The sequence below is a fragment of the Parasteatoda tepidariorum genome, chromosome 6 (genome assembly GCF_043381705.1).
Source record: "Parasteatoda tepidariorum isolate YZ-2023 chromosome 6, CAS_Ptep_4.0, whole genome shotgun sequence".
Classification (NCBI taxonomy): Eukaryota; Metazoa; Arthropoda; class Arachnida; order Araneae; family Theridiidae; genus Parasteatoda; species Parasteatoda tepidariorum.
Genome location: NC_092209.1, coordinates 83913685 through 83930645, shown reverse-complemented (window position 1 = coordinate 83930645; position 16961 = coordinate 83913685). Strand labels below are relative to the sequence as shown.

The window sequence follows — 16961 nt, the reverse complement described above, 5'->3', positions numbered from 1 at the left end:
TTCTTCACTCTCAAAAAAAAAGGGGGGGGGGGAGCCGCAATCTGGAAAATATGGTCCCAATAGTTTGAGCAGGAGGTCGAAAGTTTGGTTCCCATAGTGTTCATGTTGATGATTGAGTTTATCCGACGTAACGAGTAAGAAATAAAATAATTAAATGTTAAAGAACATGCAACTAACTCCAGAGACCTTTAAGATACCAAACACCACTAATACAATCTTTTTTAATTTTTTTAAAAAAGGAAGGAAAAAAAAAACAGAATTGTACGTAGTTTAATTTTTATAAATGGTGATTTCTAAGCCACAATGAAAAAAAATCAACTTTCTAAAGTCTTTCAATGACTTTCCTCGAGATTCAAACTATCAGTATGCCAAATTTCGTCGCTCTAGGTCAGATGATTTAGATGCCTTATAGCAGTGTTTCCCAAAGTGTGGTACGCTTACCCCCAGGGGTACGGAAACAGTTTAGCGGGGGTACGCATTCTTATGCGAAATATCTTGCTACAAACGAAAATTTCAAAAATTTTTATTTAAAATCATGAAAATTTACGATTACATATTTTTCTATTAGCTATTTTTTGCAGAGTTAATAATTAGTAGCGTCAACATCCAGTAGTGATTTTTAACTTTTGTGCAATTTATTTATAGAAAAAAATGCATTCATTTCTTTATTAGGGGGTACACAGCGTTACGAAAAATTTAGAAAGGGTACACGAAAGTCATAAGTTTGGGAAACACTGCAGTACTTCAATGTGAAATATTAGTTGGTTACTTACTACAATCTAATGAGTATTACTAAGTTTTTATAATCTAACGCTGTGAGTGAGAAAAATTAATAGTTCAGAAGGAAACAGAATGCCAGTTTTGTAATTATATAGTAATAGTTTTGGTAAATGCATATGAATTAAGTTTGCTTTTTAAAGATTCATATGTGAAACATAGTTCCATGCACATTTTCTCTAAAACTCTCATTTTGGAAGTAATGAAAAAGATTAGAACAATAGAATGATAAACCACATTTTCAAATTATTTAAAGAGTGAAGTTTTTGATGAAATGAATCATACTATCCATGCAGGCAGTAAGAAGTTACTGTATATTGTACTGTTATCTAGTTTCTTTTAGAAGTTCCGGACACTTATAAATAATTTCCATACTAGGGAACTGTTTCATGAGGATATGTCACTTTTTGAAAAAATGTGGCCCTAAAGGGTTGATCCAACATTGCGCAAACACCTGTCAGGGGTAAGAAGTTTGTGATTTGATTAATTTTGCTGGATAAAGGAGATAATTGAGTTTCCTTTTCCCCATAAATTATAATTGAAGATATGCTGAAATACTCTTTATTCTTTTTATTTTTGAATGAAACTGGGGTACCTCATACCTTACAAAAGGGTACCCTAAACCTAAACCTACCTGGGGTTAAGGGCAACCTTCCAAAATACCTTAGGGGCCATTCTGGCTCATCCCGTCATTCTAGGTATAGGGTCCTATATATACGTTCCTATAAGGCTAACACATGAATGATTAAACAGGTACTTAAATTGGATCAAATTAGAAAATGAAATACTCAATACTTTCAGTTAATTATTTTTTGAATTGCAGAATGAATTACTGGGGAATTAATTTTTGAATTACTGGGACCCAAAATGGCCCCAGTCGTCTTTCCAGTGTTTAAGTCCCCTTGTTTTCAAAATTTCATAAAAAAACAAAACAAGAAATATAACAAAAAATTTTATGTGCGAAAATTTTAAAATTTGGAATAAAAAAAGAATTTGAGGAGCGAAAAAAATTCGAAAAAAAAAAATCAAATTCTCAGAGGTCAGCAGCTTTCAAAATTTTTTAAAAATAAATTAAACCGTTATTTTTTTTCTTTTTTTGTTCCATACAAAGTTACATCTTTAAGTTCGAATCCCAGTGATGTCTGGTCGATTCAAACTCCACACCCGNCCCCCCCCCCAATTTTTTTTTTCATTCGCTACGCCACTGTGCACAGTACATAAACAATTGCGTAAAATTATTTAAGTTATTCTGACCCATAATTATTGGGAAACATGTCTCCGTGTCATTTTGAGATTGTTTATTATCGACTAGTTCATTAATAGTTTATTGTCGTAAAATTATCGACATCTGGTGCAACTTTCAGAAAAACAGGGAATGGGAACTATACTGGTCAGCTGATGATCCCATTCCCAGACGATGGAAAAAGAGTTTTAGAAGGTTTGAATATCGTCATAAGAGTACCTGAGTGGTTTCAGAAATAATTTAAATTAAAGAATTGTGTTTTAAAAAAAAGAAGCTTATTTTGGATTTTTTTTTCTTTTCTCAAAAGCGTTCTTTTCGTTCAGTTGATTAAATTGTCGATAAAAAAAATTTGATACGAAAAAAGAAAAAAGTCGAAGTATTAGAAATTCTTAAAAAAAAAGGAGAAAATAAAACATTGCAATATGTAATTAAAATATGTGATTCACATAGGTTTTTTTTTATGTTAAGTTTTTGTTGCAACCTTGAATTTGGATTTCGCATGCGATTACATTTAACGACAATTTTTTTTATTTCCCGAGTCTTTCGTTTTTACTTTATCATGCTAAGGTGCAAAATATTCAATAACTTTTTTATTTTCGTTATGTAGGGCAGCGTATTCTAATCCATTATTGCCCTCAACAGAAAATTTTATATTTTTTAAGTATAGTTTACTCATTATTACAATATTTTAATTTATGAATTTGGAAATAGGTAACTTGCTTAATGTCATGCATTTTTGATGAATGCCATTCGATTCAAACTTTTTTTTAATTTCTTCTTTTTCTAAAACAGTTAAGCATTTCGCCCCCACAAAAAAATCAATAAAACAAAGTATAATGCGCAAAAAAAGGTGAACACTATGAGTAGCATTTGATTTGTTGATCGGATTTTCATTTACCGAGGGCAGGTATACATGAATTTTTTAGTGCTAATTACTTAGTGCAGTTATTTTATTTATACATGCTAATTATTTATGCAGACGATATTCTAAGTTTTAAAATCACACAAAAACGGACTTTCTCTGAATAAATCTGCCTTCTTTCGTCTGATGTGGATTCTTCACCCTCAAAAAAAAAAANAAAAAAAAAAAAAAAAAGAGGGAGCTGTAATCTGGAAAATAGAAAATATGGTTCCAATAGTTTGAGCAGGAGGTCGAAAATTTGGTTCCCGTAGTGTTAATTTGAATCGCTACCACGTTCATGTTAATCACCGAGTTTATCCGACGTAACGAGTAAGAAATTAAATAATTAAATGTTAAAGAACGTGCAATTAACTCCAGAAACCTTTAACATAGCAAACACCACTAATACAATCTTTTTTATTTTTGAAGTTATACTTCTTATGCGACTTCCAACAAGGTTGCGTTAAACATTTAATGCTACATTTTTTATTGGCCGGGAAATCAGGTGGTAGGATCCAGTTTTCCCTCATTTCCCTCATTATTGTTTTGGTTCTCACTAGCATAAAAATAATAAAAGTAATGCTTTTCTATAAATATTTTTTAGTTTGTTTTGATACACAGATAATTTAATAGGGTAGTATTTTTTATTTTCAAATTTAGTGGATAACAATTGTAAAAAATGAGTGAAAACAATCCTACGAACAATGCGACGGATTTAAGGTTATGTCAAGGTACGTCTCTTGTGAATATCAATTGATTGTTAGGTTTTCTCTTCTGAAATTACATTATGACGCATTCACATACATTATTAATACAAATACATTTTCCAGGGCGAAACGATGAGGCAACCACGAGCACTTCCACTGGTTCAAGAGGTCCATGAGGGAAAAATGCACAATATTACCGTGATTACAGAGCCGGAGCAGGAAAAAGAGTCGTTGAATAGAACTAGTGATCCTTCTAGGACTGCTGATTCTTCTACTGTTAACGTCGCAGATTGCGAAGTTTTAACTTTTTCCGCGCGGAGGGACTCCACGCACTATTTTTTTTTTTTAAAAAGGAAGAAAAAAACAGAATTGTACGTAGTTTAATTTTTGTAAATGGTGATATCTAAGCCACAATGAAAAATTTCCATCTTTCTAAAGTCTTTCAATGACTTTCCTCGAGATTCGAACTATCAGTATGCCAAATTTCGTCTCTCTAGGTCAGATGATTTAGATGCCTTATAGGGACAAACAGAAATTTATTTTTATACATATAGTTTAATTTATCATTATATAATCATCGATTATCATTAATTACAATTAATAATAATCAGTAGAATGGATAAACTCAAATCATTTCTTTTCGTACTCATCATTGAACCAACCCAAGAGTAATTCTCTGAAGTAATTACTTATCATTGATTATTCTACTTTAGAGTACTAAGTACTAGTAAAGAACCCTGTATAGTGTGAAAGCAGGTTTTTTTTAACTTCAGCTTATCAAAACAAATAACGCACCATGAAGGGGACTTCGAAGTCTTTACCGCAAAATAAATCACTCTGTACCTTCTGGGTGCGCTAGTGAATAGTGGCAAAACCCCCTTCATTTATTCTAAGGTATAACAGACAACAGCATTTGATTAATGCTTAAACCATTAACACCTGTTTAGAGCAACAAATGAATAGGAAAGTGCTATTGAAGTGACCAAATGTCTTCTTATATCTTCTTAACTGAAAAACGGCAGTTTCATTCCAGCTGGTGAAACTTTTGTTAAAAATAAGTAAAAACTAATTTCATTCCAGTTCCTCTTCTTTATGCAATTAAGCGACTACAATTTTATTCGTATAAGCGGGTTATTCGATTATACGATATGCGATTGGGGACGACTGTATTTGGATTTCTGACTCCCAAATTATGAGTATAGCCGCAATCTGGAAAATAATTTTTAAGCAAATCAAAGACTTTTACACTCAGTTATAATATGTTTATCCAGGATCTAGAAATATCATGCATAATTTTCATATAGAATTTTTGCGTATTAAGGCTTAATCATAATGATTTTAGGGATATCTTTAAAGGATGCTAAATAATTAGAGCAGACGATATTTTTTTTAAATTAAAGCAATTTTTCTTAATTAACATACTTTTTTTTCCACGTATTTGGATTTCTGCCTCCCAAATTATTGATGGGAATAGTCGCAATCTCTGGAAAATAATTTCTGAGCATATCAAAGACTTTTGCACTCAATTATTATATCCGAATTTAATTTAATAATTTTTAATAAATATTTCTTTTTGTTATTATTTTATTTAATAATGGACGAAAGAAATTCGAATTTTAAGTCACAGAAATTATTTCATCTCTCTGAAGAAAAAAAAGTAAGTAATTTCTAATGACAAAATACAAATTCTGAACCAAATCGATCTGGAGAAAACGATTCTTTCTATTTTGCAAGTTGCAAACGATTCTTTCTATTCTATTATATATATTTCAGTAAACGATTCTTTTTGCGCTTTTCAAACGATTCCTTTTATTTTGCACGTTGCAAACGATTCTTTCTATTCTATTATATATATTTCAGCAAACGATTCTTTCTATTTAGGGCTATGTATATAACTCTCCATGTTATTAATAAAATTGAATGTAAACTATCGATTTATAGTATTGTGTATAAATATTTCCTTGTCACTTCCAACAAAAGCTAATTTTTCCCGCAATTATGACATCGCCCGAGGAAGTTCCGGTTAAAGCTAAAACGCCATAAAACTCCTGACGTGTACACTTCCGACTGCAGAAACAGAAACTACTCCAAAATATATATAAAATCTGAACCACTTTTGCTGTTAGCGGATGTTAAAAAGTAATGCGGCAAAATGTAATCCCCGCTACTCTTTTGTAATGAGATAAAATAAATTCACGGACTAAGATTTGACTGATATGAAAATCCGTTGGAACACATTCTGACGAAAAAACGCAAAGAACAAATTAATATTTTAAGCACGGACTTTGTGTCATTTCGAATTTGTTCCTCGCCTCTATTAGATGGGAAGTTTTTAAAAAGAACTCGAGCTTTGATTTAAGATCACTGCCATTAAGTTAAAACGTTCGTTGAAAATGAAATACAGAATTGAAAGACCTTATTTGATAAAAAAATTTTTAAGTAGATAAAATAGAAGAAATTGTGCTTTAATGTTAAAAAAATGAAAACATATTAAAATAAATTGAAACATATTTTATTTTAAAGACAAAACGCACTGTACAGACATAAAAACTAGTTACAGTGGTGAATTTGTTACGGTAAAAGTGATAAATCGGGTTATAATTAATAATAACAGGTCAATATTAATAATGACAGCTTCTTTTGGTCAAAGTGAGAATATTTTATTTTATTTTATGACCGTCGTTGATCAGCCGACCCAATTTTTGGGTTTACGACTACTAATGTTCAACTCCGTAGCCTTGTGATTTTGAACCCAATCCAGAAGACAAGGGAACTCCTAGATTTGCCTTCGTGGAGGACTTTTTTGCTGGAACTTACCCGCATTTGCGTTACATGGAGAGGAAGACCACGGGAACCTCCCACGGTTAGCCTGGCGACAAGGGTACTCTAATGCATGATCCGTCTACCACTGAGGATATTTCACGTCAGCACTGTGGTCGGTGCAAGCCGGATGCGGAAATCGTATCGACCAGCCATCACCGGGATCGAACCCCGGTTCACCTCGTTGGAAGGCGAGCGCTCTATTCCCTGAGCCATCGCGGCTCAAATGAGAATATTCATTTTAACCGAATATTATTAATAATAACCAATGACGTTTGGTCGATGTGATTAAACGGTTTATATAGTATTGGGACATGAGTGTGCCTCTTTGAACATGTGTTATGGTTAAAGTGTTAAATCTGGTTATTAATAATATTAACCGGTCAAATTGAAAAACTTTGGTCAAATTGAAAAACATTATAAATTATTCCCTGGGCAATTCCATATGTGACGGAATGACATTTTGACTTGCAAAATAACAATTAATTGAAGTTTCTATGTATCTAATTTCAAGTAAAAAAATTTTTTTCTCATGCATATCATTATTATTGGCATAATGCGCTTCATAAACTAAAAAAACAGGATTTTCTATCTTTTTTACTTTTAATTTTACGAACTTTTTATTTGCGTGACGGAATGACATTTTGGCAACCAAGCTTTTGGCATGCCGCTTAGAACTGGTAGTTTCTGCGAATTTTGCAGCTATTATTTTTCTGAACTATTTTATACTTTTAGTATAATGTGTAAGCAATGTAAAATGTGAATTTGGAAAATTAACCTCAGGTTGGCTAGCAGTTATTAACATCTATTTGCTGTGACGGAATGACCGTGACGGAATGACAAAAAGTTTAGTAGAAGAAAGCCTTCATTTAAAAAATGTTTTATTAATATGTAAATGATAAACAGAATGTAACAGATAAACAGGATTAATATTTATGTAAGAATTAGTAAAAATTTCAACAGTTTGAAAATTAGGTTGTCTCTGAAGAGGTTTTATATCTAACTTGCCAATGTCACATCTTATCTTCGTTCTCAGGAAATTTATGCATTATTAAGACATGTGACGGAATGACGTAAAAGAAGTTACTTTTATTTTATATATTAAACTTAAAATGTTTAAATTTTGTTCTATATGCATATTTTTATCAAAATATTGCAAAAGAAAGATACATTTAATTTATTTTATTAGTATTTTTCAAGAAAACAATTTGAGCACAAATGTGAACAATTCACTTGTCAGCCATGTGATTGCCTTAGAATGCTGCCAGATTCAAAAAATTTAAAATTATCAAAAATGAAACGGCAATATGTAGACTTTGGCTATTTTTGAACATATTTTTAAAATTAAAATATGCAATTCATAAAAAAAAAATTTCACTTAAAAGTTGCCACTTCCGTGGAATTGCCCACCTTTATACTTACTTATAATATCCAATGAAGTTTGGTCAATGTGATTAAACGGTTATCCGGTCAAAAATAATAATAACCGCTTCATTTGGTCAAAGTGAGAAATAAAAACGCGAAAGAATGACATTGACCAAACTTCAACGGTTATTATTAATAATAACCTGTTAATGTGATAAATTCGCTTGAATCACTCATTTTTAATGGTTTATTTGGTTATTATCAATATTGAGCGCTTTGTATTATCAATAACCGACTATTCACATCATGAATAGAAATAGTTATTTTGCCTTGATCCTAAAATTATAATTTTTCCTTCTCTGATCCAATCAGGACGTTTTTTTTTTCAATTTATTTATTTATTAAATAAATATTTTTTCTGTATGAAAATGAACATACCACAATACTACAACATGAGAGAAAATGGGGGGCATCCGGGGGCACTCCGAAAGTTCGAAGTGAGCGTAACAGTTCAATCACATGAGCAAACATATTCGAAATTTCAGATTAGACTTTTAACAAATAGGTAGAATATTAAATATGAAAACTAAAAAACAGTGCTACTTAGAAATAAACTAAATGCAAACAAACATTAAAAAGAAAATAAACAGTAACAATCAGAAGAGATATTGATGTCGCATCTTCAGTAGGGGTGCAAAGCTAATAAAAGGAAACAATTTCGCATGGAAAATATAGGATGTTTATAACTCAGAATATAATTACGGCTGGCACAACAGTACTAAAGGTATCAAATTCCAGGAAATTTTTTTTAAAAAGAAAAAAAAAACAAAAAAGTCATATATATATAAAAAATCTGGAAACACAAGTGATTAAAATTTTTAAAATGAGGAATCACATAGGGGCAGAGTTTGACAAAAGCATGAAACTAAAGCACAGAAAAAAAACATTTTAAGAGAAAATTCAAGTAAAAATCAAACCATAACAGTTAAATTAATAAGCCGTGATTTAAAGTGTATCTTTCCTGACAAGAGGCAGCAAAAGATCATCAGGATTCATGGAGGTAACGACTACTAATGTTCAATTCCGTAGCCTTGTAATTTTGAACCCAATCCAGAAGACAAGGGAACTCCTGGATCGAGTATTGGGAGAAATTTGCCTTCGTGGAGGACTTTTTGATGGAGCTAACCCGCATTTGCGTTACATGGAGAGGAAGATCACGGGAACCTCCCACGGTTAGTCAGGCGGCAAGGATACTCTAACCCATGATCCGTCTACCACTGAGGATATTTCACGTCAGCACTGTGGTCGGTGCAAGCCGGATGCGGAAATCGTATCGACTGGGATTCGAACCCGATTCGCAGCATTGGAAGACGAACGCTCTATCCCCTGAGCCATCGCGGCTCAATATGAGAGAATTCTCATGTTTTGTATACGACTCGCAAATTACTGTGAGCAATTACCATTTTTGGGATAAGTTTTGCATCATTTATTCCAAATCGAACACCATGTAAAGTTAGAAACGAAAGAGAATGGATGGAAGTGGTGCAGACAAGAGGGGTGTGGAGGCAAAGAGTATATAGGGGATATTCTCCCCTATATATTCTTTGGTGGAGGGGGAATATGAGGAATCACCCTCCAGAATGAAGTCGGCTTCTGATCCATCACATAAGAGACTTGATTCATTACAACTATCCGGTGCTAATAAGAAAAATAATAAAATGAAAATAATGCAATAATAAACACAGTTTTAATAATCGTAGATGTTCCACTTTCCAGTGCTTATTAATTAAATCTTGGTGCATTAATCGTTAATAATCTTGGTCCATCAAATGACTGAAATTCAACTGTATGATGATGATGAACTGCATGATGATTGAAAAAGTGTATGATTTTTCTTACCTTTTAAGAAATTTTAAAAAAAATGTTATAAAATTACGAAATAAATACCAACAGAAATAAACAAAATAAAAAAATAAAAAATTTAAAAATATTAAACGAAAAAAAAAATATCCCAAAACTAAAATAGCAAAGTAAAACTGAAGATTAAAAGTCAGTGTATGAGGATTAAAAGTTCAAATTTTAGATATGTTCAAAACTATGCTTAGGAAACATTTTCAGCAAATTCGTTAATATTGTCCACTCTAGGTTTCTTATTAATTTGTTTTTTTTTTCCTTCTTAATTATTATTTTTTTATACAGTAACAATAGTTAAAAATATTTTAAAAATTTTCCGATTTAAAATGCCTTATATTAAAAACTGATCCTTGGACAATTTATGGATATTATAACTATCAATTTTTAAACCGGAAAATGGTTGTGCCACTTAATGCTACACAATTTTTGCTGGAGCATTTTACGTTAAAAAAAAACTCGCAGCTTAACTTTGCATATAATATAGATTTTTTTGTTTGTACATGTTTTGTGAAATGTAAGGTTTATTATGTCCAATTTTATGTTAACACACTAGACATTCGAATCGAAATGAAAAAACTTCTTTCCAAGAATTAGACGCAAATTCGATTCATCTTCAAAATATAAAGCGAAAGTTTTAAATATATATATCTTGTATTCTTTAAAATGTTTTTACTTTTGGGTAAGTCTAGGATAGATGGTCATAGTTTTTTCAAATCGATATAAAAATATTAAGAATATAGAGAGATATTTGAAATGTTTGTACATATATTTTAAATTCCTATATATATAATCAACATATTTTGTGTAAAAAATAATGAAATGTTGAGAACAAAATATGAAGAAAATTATTACAGAATTTTAACGAAATCAGACGAAATTTAAATATCTGACCTTTTAAAAAATTTGATTTCTCGGGAACTGTAAAACCGATTTCGTTCAAATTTTGTATTTTGATATTTAAAAATTACATTATTTAAAATGATGCAAAAATTCGTACGCTTTACAATTTAAAATCTTTCCGGCCGTTAATAAAAAATAATTATTAATAATTATAATTTGCTTGGAATAATGTTTGAATAAACGAATTTTATAATTGCGAGCAAAAACTTTTCAATTCGCTTAAAAAGATTGCGAGATATAGCGAAATGCGCAAAAAAGTAGAATTAACGTAATTTCTGACATTACATAGTCGTCACTACATAAAAAAAAAGTATTTGTAATTAACTACAATTGTAATAAAGTAGTTGTTGTGAAATGCAAAAAAAGAAAAAAAAAAGTTTTATCGACCATTGACCTTACTCTTATGATTCAATGTTTAAAACTTTTTGGAAATTCAGTCATTTTATGAAAAAGAAACTCAACTAATTACGAAAATCGTCTGTTCCCATCAACAAAACAGAGAATTTTTAAATGGTGAATTGAGAATCGACAGAATTACTTTGGTTAACTAGCATATTTACTGTGTGTTCGCTTCGAGATTATTAAAAGTCTACTTTTGTTGTAAGTATTCTTAAAAGTAGTTTGGAATGTATATACTGCCCCAAAAAACGGTTCCAGGAAAAAAAGGTACCGGAAAAAAAGGTACCTGAGTAGGGAAAATTCTGTAGGGGAAATATTTGAAATGAGAAGATTAGATTGAAGCGCTTTTTGCTGTTCCGTGCATGGTTTTTTTAACTTTAGTTTCTTATTTATTCTAAAGAAATAAAAAAGAATTTAAAATAGAAAATGACACATTTTTCACTTAAAAAAATTACCAAAAAAAGTAAAACATTATTGAAAAATTTAAATAGTATCTTCCCGCTTTAAAAAATAATCAAAGAAGAATAAATAAATGAAATAAAATTTAAAAAAAAAAGCGTAATACAACCAGCCCATAAGTACCCTTCTCCTTACCTCAATGATGTAATCTGAATTATTACAGCTAAAAAGAATATTCATTGAAACTGCGAAAAGCATTCATGCTGCCCAGAAAACGAGAGGGGAAATATCCCTACAGATTTTCCCTATGGAGGTACCTTTTTTACCGGGACCTTTTTTTTCCGGGACCTTTTTTTCCAGGGACCCTTTTTTCCGTACTTTTTTTTTCCAGGGACCTTTTTTACCGGGACTTTTTTTTCCATCTACCCCCAAAAACACGCCGATTTTTTTAGAAATGTGATGCTGATATTTTCTTTGGTCAATCCACTGCTAGATCTGAATGCAACATCTGAAATCAACACTTGCAAACATTTTCTGTAATTTACCAGCCTCTCAGGACATTTTAGAAGTTAATCTTTTGATAATTTAAAAAAAATAAGATATAATAAATAAATAATAAAAGATTTCAATTTAATACAATTTTTAAAAATATGAAATGATTGCAAAAAAGTTTTATTTGCTTATTATGTTGCATCACATATACAATAAGTGTAATCATCGAAATTCAGAAAAACTTTAAATTTGTTTAGCAGTTCAAATCAATTTTTTATGTAGTACGTTTATTTGTTACATAGTAATTGTTACAGTATGTTTATAGTTAGTTTTAAATATAAGGCATTTTAAATCGGAAAACTTTAAAAATATTTTTAACTATTGTTACTGTATAAAAAAAGTAGAGAAAGCACTTTTTCGTAAACTTTAAATTAATACCTACCTATATATTAGTTCATTTTTTTCCCGTACTTTTTTTCGGTACTGTTTATTCAGTCACTTTTTTTTTTAATGAAGTGCTCAGACTTCTTCTTTTTTTTTTTTTGAGACAGTGATTTGTAAATAAAATAATAATCTATCTAATACTCCGGCACGGTGAATTAAAGTGGCGAATTAAAGTGGCCTGGTTGGTTCCAGTTCTAAAATACATTTATAAAAAAAAATAAAACGTGCGTTTCCTAAAAAAAAAAAANGAGTAAGTTTGTTACATTCAAAACGGTAGAATTGAAAAAAAACTATTTCTTTATGAAAAATATTTTTATTAAAAATGTAAAATGGATAAAGCGCGTAAGCTCCCTCGAATATTTGTGGCATTAAAACAATAGAATTAAAATAAGGTATTTTCTTTTTGAAAATATTTCTTCGCGAGAAATATTTTTATTAAAAATGTGATTGGGATAAAACGTAAGTTTTCTCAAAAATGAATAAAAAATAATAACAATATGTTTGATACATTAAAAACGATAAAATTAAAATAAAATTGTTTCTTTTTGTAAAATTTTGTTTTATGCAAAAATATTTTTATTAAAAAAAGTAAAATAGATGAAACTTGAAGCTCCAACAAAAAAAAAACTTAAAATATATTCGTTACATTAAAAACGATCGAATTAAATGAAAATAATTTCGTTTTGAAAAATTACCTTTTTTTTCGTGAAAATTATGTGTATTAAAATAATTTGTAATAAAAAAATTAAACGGATGAAACGTAAGCTCCCTGGAAAAATGTTAGAATATATTTGTTACATTAAAAACGATCGAATTAGAGTTAGGTATTTTCTTTTTGAAAAATTTCTTTTCTTTTTTTTTCGTGAAAATTAATATTAAAAAATTGGAACAGATAAAACGTAAGCTCCCTAAAAAAATGTTAGAATATATTTGTTACATTAAAAGCGATCGAATTATAGTTAGGCATTTTCTTTTTGAAATTTTTTTTTTCGTGAAAATTATTTATATTAAAAAATTGGAACAGATAAAACTTAAGCTCCCTAAAAAATTGTTAGAATATATTTGTTACAGTAAAAACCATCGAATTCGAGTTAGGTATTTTCTTTTTGACAAATTTCTTCTTTTTTTCGTGAAAATTATTTATCTTAAAAAAATGGAATTGATAAAACGTAAGCTCCCTAAAACATGTTAGAATATATTTGTTACATTAAAAACGATCGAATTATAGTTAGGTATTTTCTTTTTGAATTTTTTTTTTCCTGAAAATTATTTATATCAAAAAATTGGAACAGATAAAGCGTAAGTAACGTAAATTTTAAAAAAATATTTGTTACATTTAAAACGTCAGAGAACAAAAAAATCGCAGAAAGTTGGAAAAAGCAACCGCCGCACCGCAAATCATGCGCGCCTTATTCTACATCATCAACGGAGATTGCGCGAAGAGCGATCGCCAAAACCGCGCGGCCGGACGAACCGGAAACCTGTTGCCGAGCGCATATTCCAACTTAAAGGGAAAAAACTTTATTGCTTACGTCACATATGAAACTAGAAAATAAAAAAGAACAAAAGGAAGCATTTCAATGATGACCGAATCACTACATTGGGTGTTGATGAATCGGCGACCGAAGCAATTTCGGATGCATCGGATGTGCGGAACACTTGTGTTGTCTGCATAGGCGATGGAGCGGCGAGGATACGCTTCGCCAAACATTTCTTTAACCTGTTGATTGTCTTATAATACTTCGACCTCCAATGAAAAAAGTTTGTGTGTGTGTAATACAATTTTGATCGCATCGAATTATTATAATTAATTTTAAGTGTCCTGTGTTTAAAGTGAAATGGAACTTTTAGAAAAATGAACGTGATAGCCGCGGAAACTAATGGATTACGGAGAATTAATTGGCGTGAGTACTTCAGATGTGGTGATATTTTTTAATTTCGGCTGACATCAATGCGGATGTTGTTTAGTGGCGATTCTTTCTAATTTATCTTGGATTAATTTATGTGGATTTGTGTGACAGTCAATCCCATCAGCTGATCTGAGCGACAATTCATTTCATAAATATGAAGTGAGTCAGTGTGATATCGAGCCTTTATGTGAAATTTACAATGGAGTAACTTAGTTTTTTTTTTTTTTTCGTTTGGTGGAATGAACGATATATTTTTTTTTTGTTGTAAATTACATCTTGATGCTAATTTTTTACAAGACGTAAACGGTTACTTGATCTGTAAAATTTCATTGGTGATTATATCAACTACTATTTAAATTGAACTGTATATGTTCAGATAATTATATTGCTCTTATAGTTACTATGTATGTTATTATTTTTATTGATAGTTTTATTTTTGTGCCTGGTCAGAAGATGTAATTTATTTAATATTTCTATCAAGACATGTTATTTAATTTACATTTTCTATGATTATTTTTATTTACATTTACCTATGATAAATACTCAGCAAAGTTTTATTTTATTGAGTATTTTAATCTTGCATCAATTGAAAACAATAGTCGACTGAAATCTTTTAATAACTTAAAAACCTAAATTATATATGTGTCCTACTGCATTTTAGGGAGAAAAAACTAAATGCAACTCTAGATTTTTTAAAAAATTTTTCTTTTAGAAAAAATAATAATCATGCATAGTATTTTTTCTTAGAATAACGTGTAGCTACATATTTTAAACTTAAAGCACTTGCAAATTTAAAACTATAATCGTAGCATAATGTAATATAATTTTACCGAAAAAATATATGGCAAATTTATAAAGAAGAATATATTTATGTAATTATTTATAATAACTTAAACAAAGTACTTTCCATATGGTTTTACTCCGATATTCTGTCAATTACTGCTTGAAATATATTATTTCAATAGTATTTAGGTGATGAAATTTTACCTACAGCAAAATAAATAACAAATTGCACTTCCATTTTGTGGATTGCATTTCCACTTCGGTTATATGGAATGTTGTAAAAGTCTTTATAAAAATGGGGAAGCATTCCATGTTAGTACCTGTGTCAAAAAACACCTAAATAAAAATGGGGAAGCATTCCATGTTAGTACCTGTGTCAAAAAACACCTAATTTAGGCAACAATTCCACTTTTTATAACCCCTAACCACGTTATTGCAAGCCGTTAGGATATATATATATTTTTTTTAATTTTAAATTTACAAGCTTTTACTCCTGGGGAATTGTTGGACAAAATTAATGAAAAGTATATAGGCAGTGGCTTGTTTTGTGGTTACCTTTGAAATTTACTTTGATCTGTGATTTTTTAAAATTTTAGTTTCTAGCCGGCAATGCTTGGAAGTTGTCAAAACTTAGCGATTATCTTGGTGCTCTATAGGAAATCTTGTCATCAATTGTGGTATGATTGTTCAAATGGGAGGGGGGGGGGCATAATAAAATTTCAACTCTCAATTTCAACATGATTTTATATCAGTAGATGAGTTTAAATAACTGCCAAGGTGCTAGAGGGTCATAAAAATAACAGAGAGAATTCTGTATCATGATCTGTGGCGGATTAATTGCCAAGCTTTGGCAAGTTCCGTGCAGTGGCTGCAAGAAACTAAAAAAAAAACATCACAGAGAGGGACCAACTCGAAGGGTATAACGCGTAACCACCCTCAAGCGAACCTCTACTTTTATTTAAAAAAATTCCCATTTAAAATCAATTTGGCGCCTTGGTGATTGTAGTTGATGTGACAGAGCATGATACCGAAATATCCCCAAAATGACTGTTGGGTGATTAACCCTCTGACTGATTATCCCGCGATTTCCACGGGCAACTGAATTGTAACAAAATCTGCTCATCCCATGATTTCCGCGGGCATGTGTTTTTCTTCCTTTATTGATGAGCGCATCCCGTTTATTCCCCGTTTCAGCGGTATTAGACGTTTAGTTTACGTTTTGACCAACAGATGTCGTTAGTTGTCCTCTAAATTGCCGTATTTGAAAGCTCGTAGTGTGAAGCGATTTCGTAAGGGCGGAAAGCGCGTAGTGTAAAGCAAATTTTTAAATCTGCTTCGGTCCAAAAATGGAGCAGTCAGAGGGTTAATGAGCAGATTTGTGGATCGATACTCGAGTTAAAATTATCATCAAAGTTTGGCTCCTTCTGGACTGTGACCCTCCAGAAACTAAAATAAAAAGCTTTGCAGAAAGTGACCAACATGAGGGTTATAACTTATACCCACTTAAGACAAACCTTTCACTATGTTTTTTTTTTAAATATTGGCACGGACAAATACGGATATATTTCCGAAGATTCTATCTGTGAGGCTGTTTTTCTTATTTGGCTTATCTCACTAAGATTCTACAGCTTGTAGCAACTGGCTCAGAAATGCAGCTTTCCGAGCAGCGGCACGCTTGAAACTGAGCAAATCACAGATGGGGACTATCTTGATGAGTAAAGCTTGTAAGGAACCTATAGGCAAACCTCTCTCTCTCGATATACATGTACAAATTTAAATGTATATACAGCAGAGTTCTGTTTATCCGAGTTAATTTGAACCACAACTAATTGGAATAACCGAGAAACTCGGTTAAAGCAAAGAGTATATAAAAGGAAGGAAAAAAGGTATAAATGTAATCAATTTAA

General features: G+C 30.8%; 1 protein-coding gene across 6 annotated transcripts in view; it reads left to right on the top strand.

The window, feature by feature from the left end:
- Nucleotides 1-16961, top strand: part of LOC107443134 (A-kinase anchor protein 13) — a 269899-nt gene that overhangs the window by 190972 nt on the left and 61966 nt on the right. Inside the window, exon 1 of one of the 6 annotated variants that reach the window (XM_043051986.2) lies at nt 13783-14265. The exons of 3 other annotated variants lie outside the window; for them this stretch is intronic. The gene's annotated coding sequence lies outside the window, so the exon portion shown is untranslated. Of the gene's footprint in view, nt 1-13782; nt 14431-16961 lie in introns of those variants that run through there. 2 more of the 6 variants (XM_043051987.2, XM_043051984.2) reach the window with 2 other exon arrangements.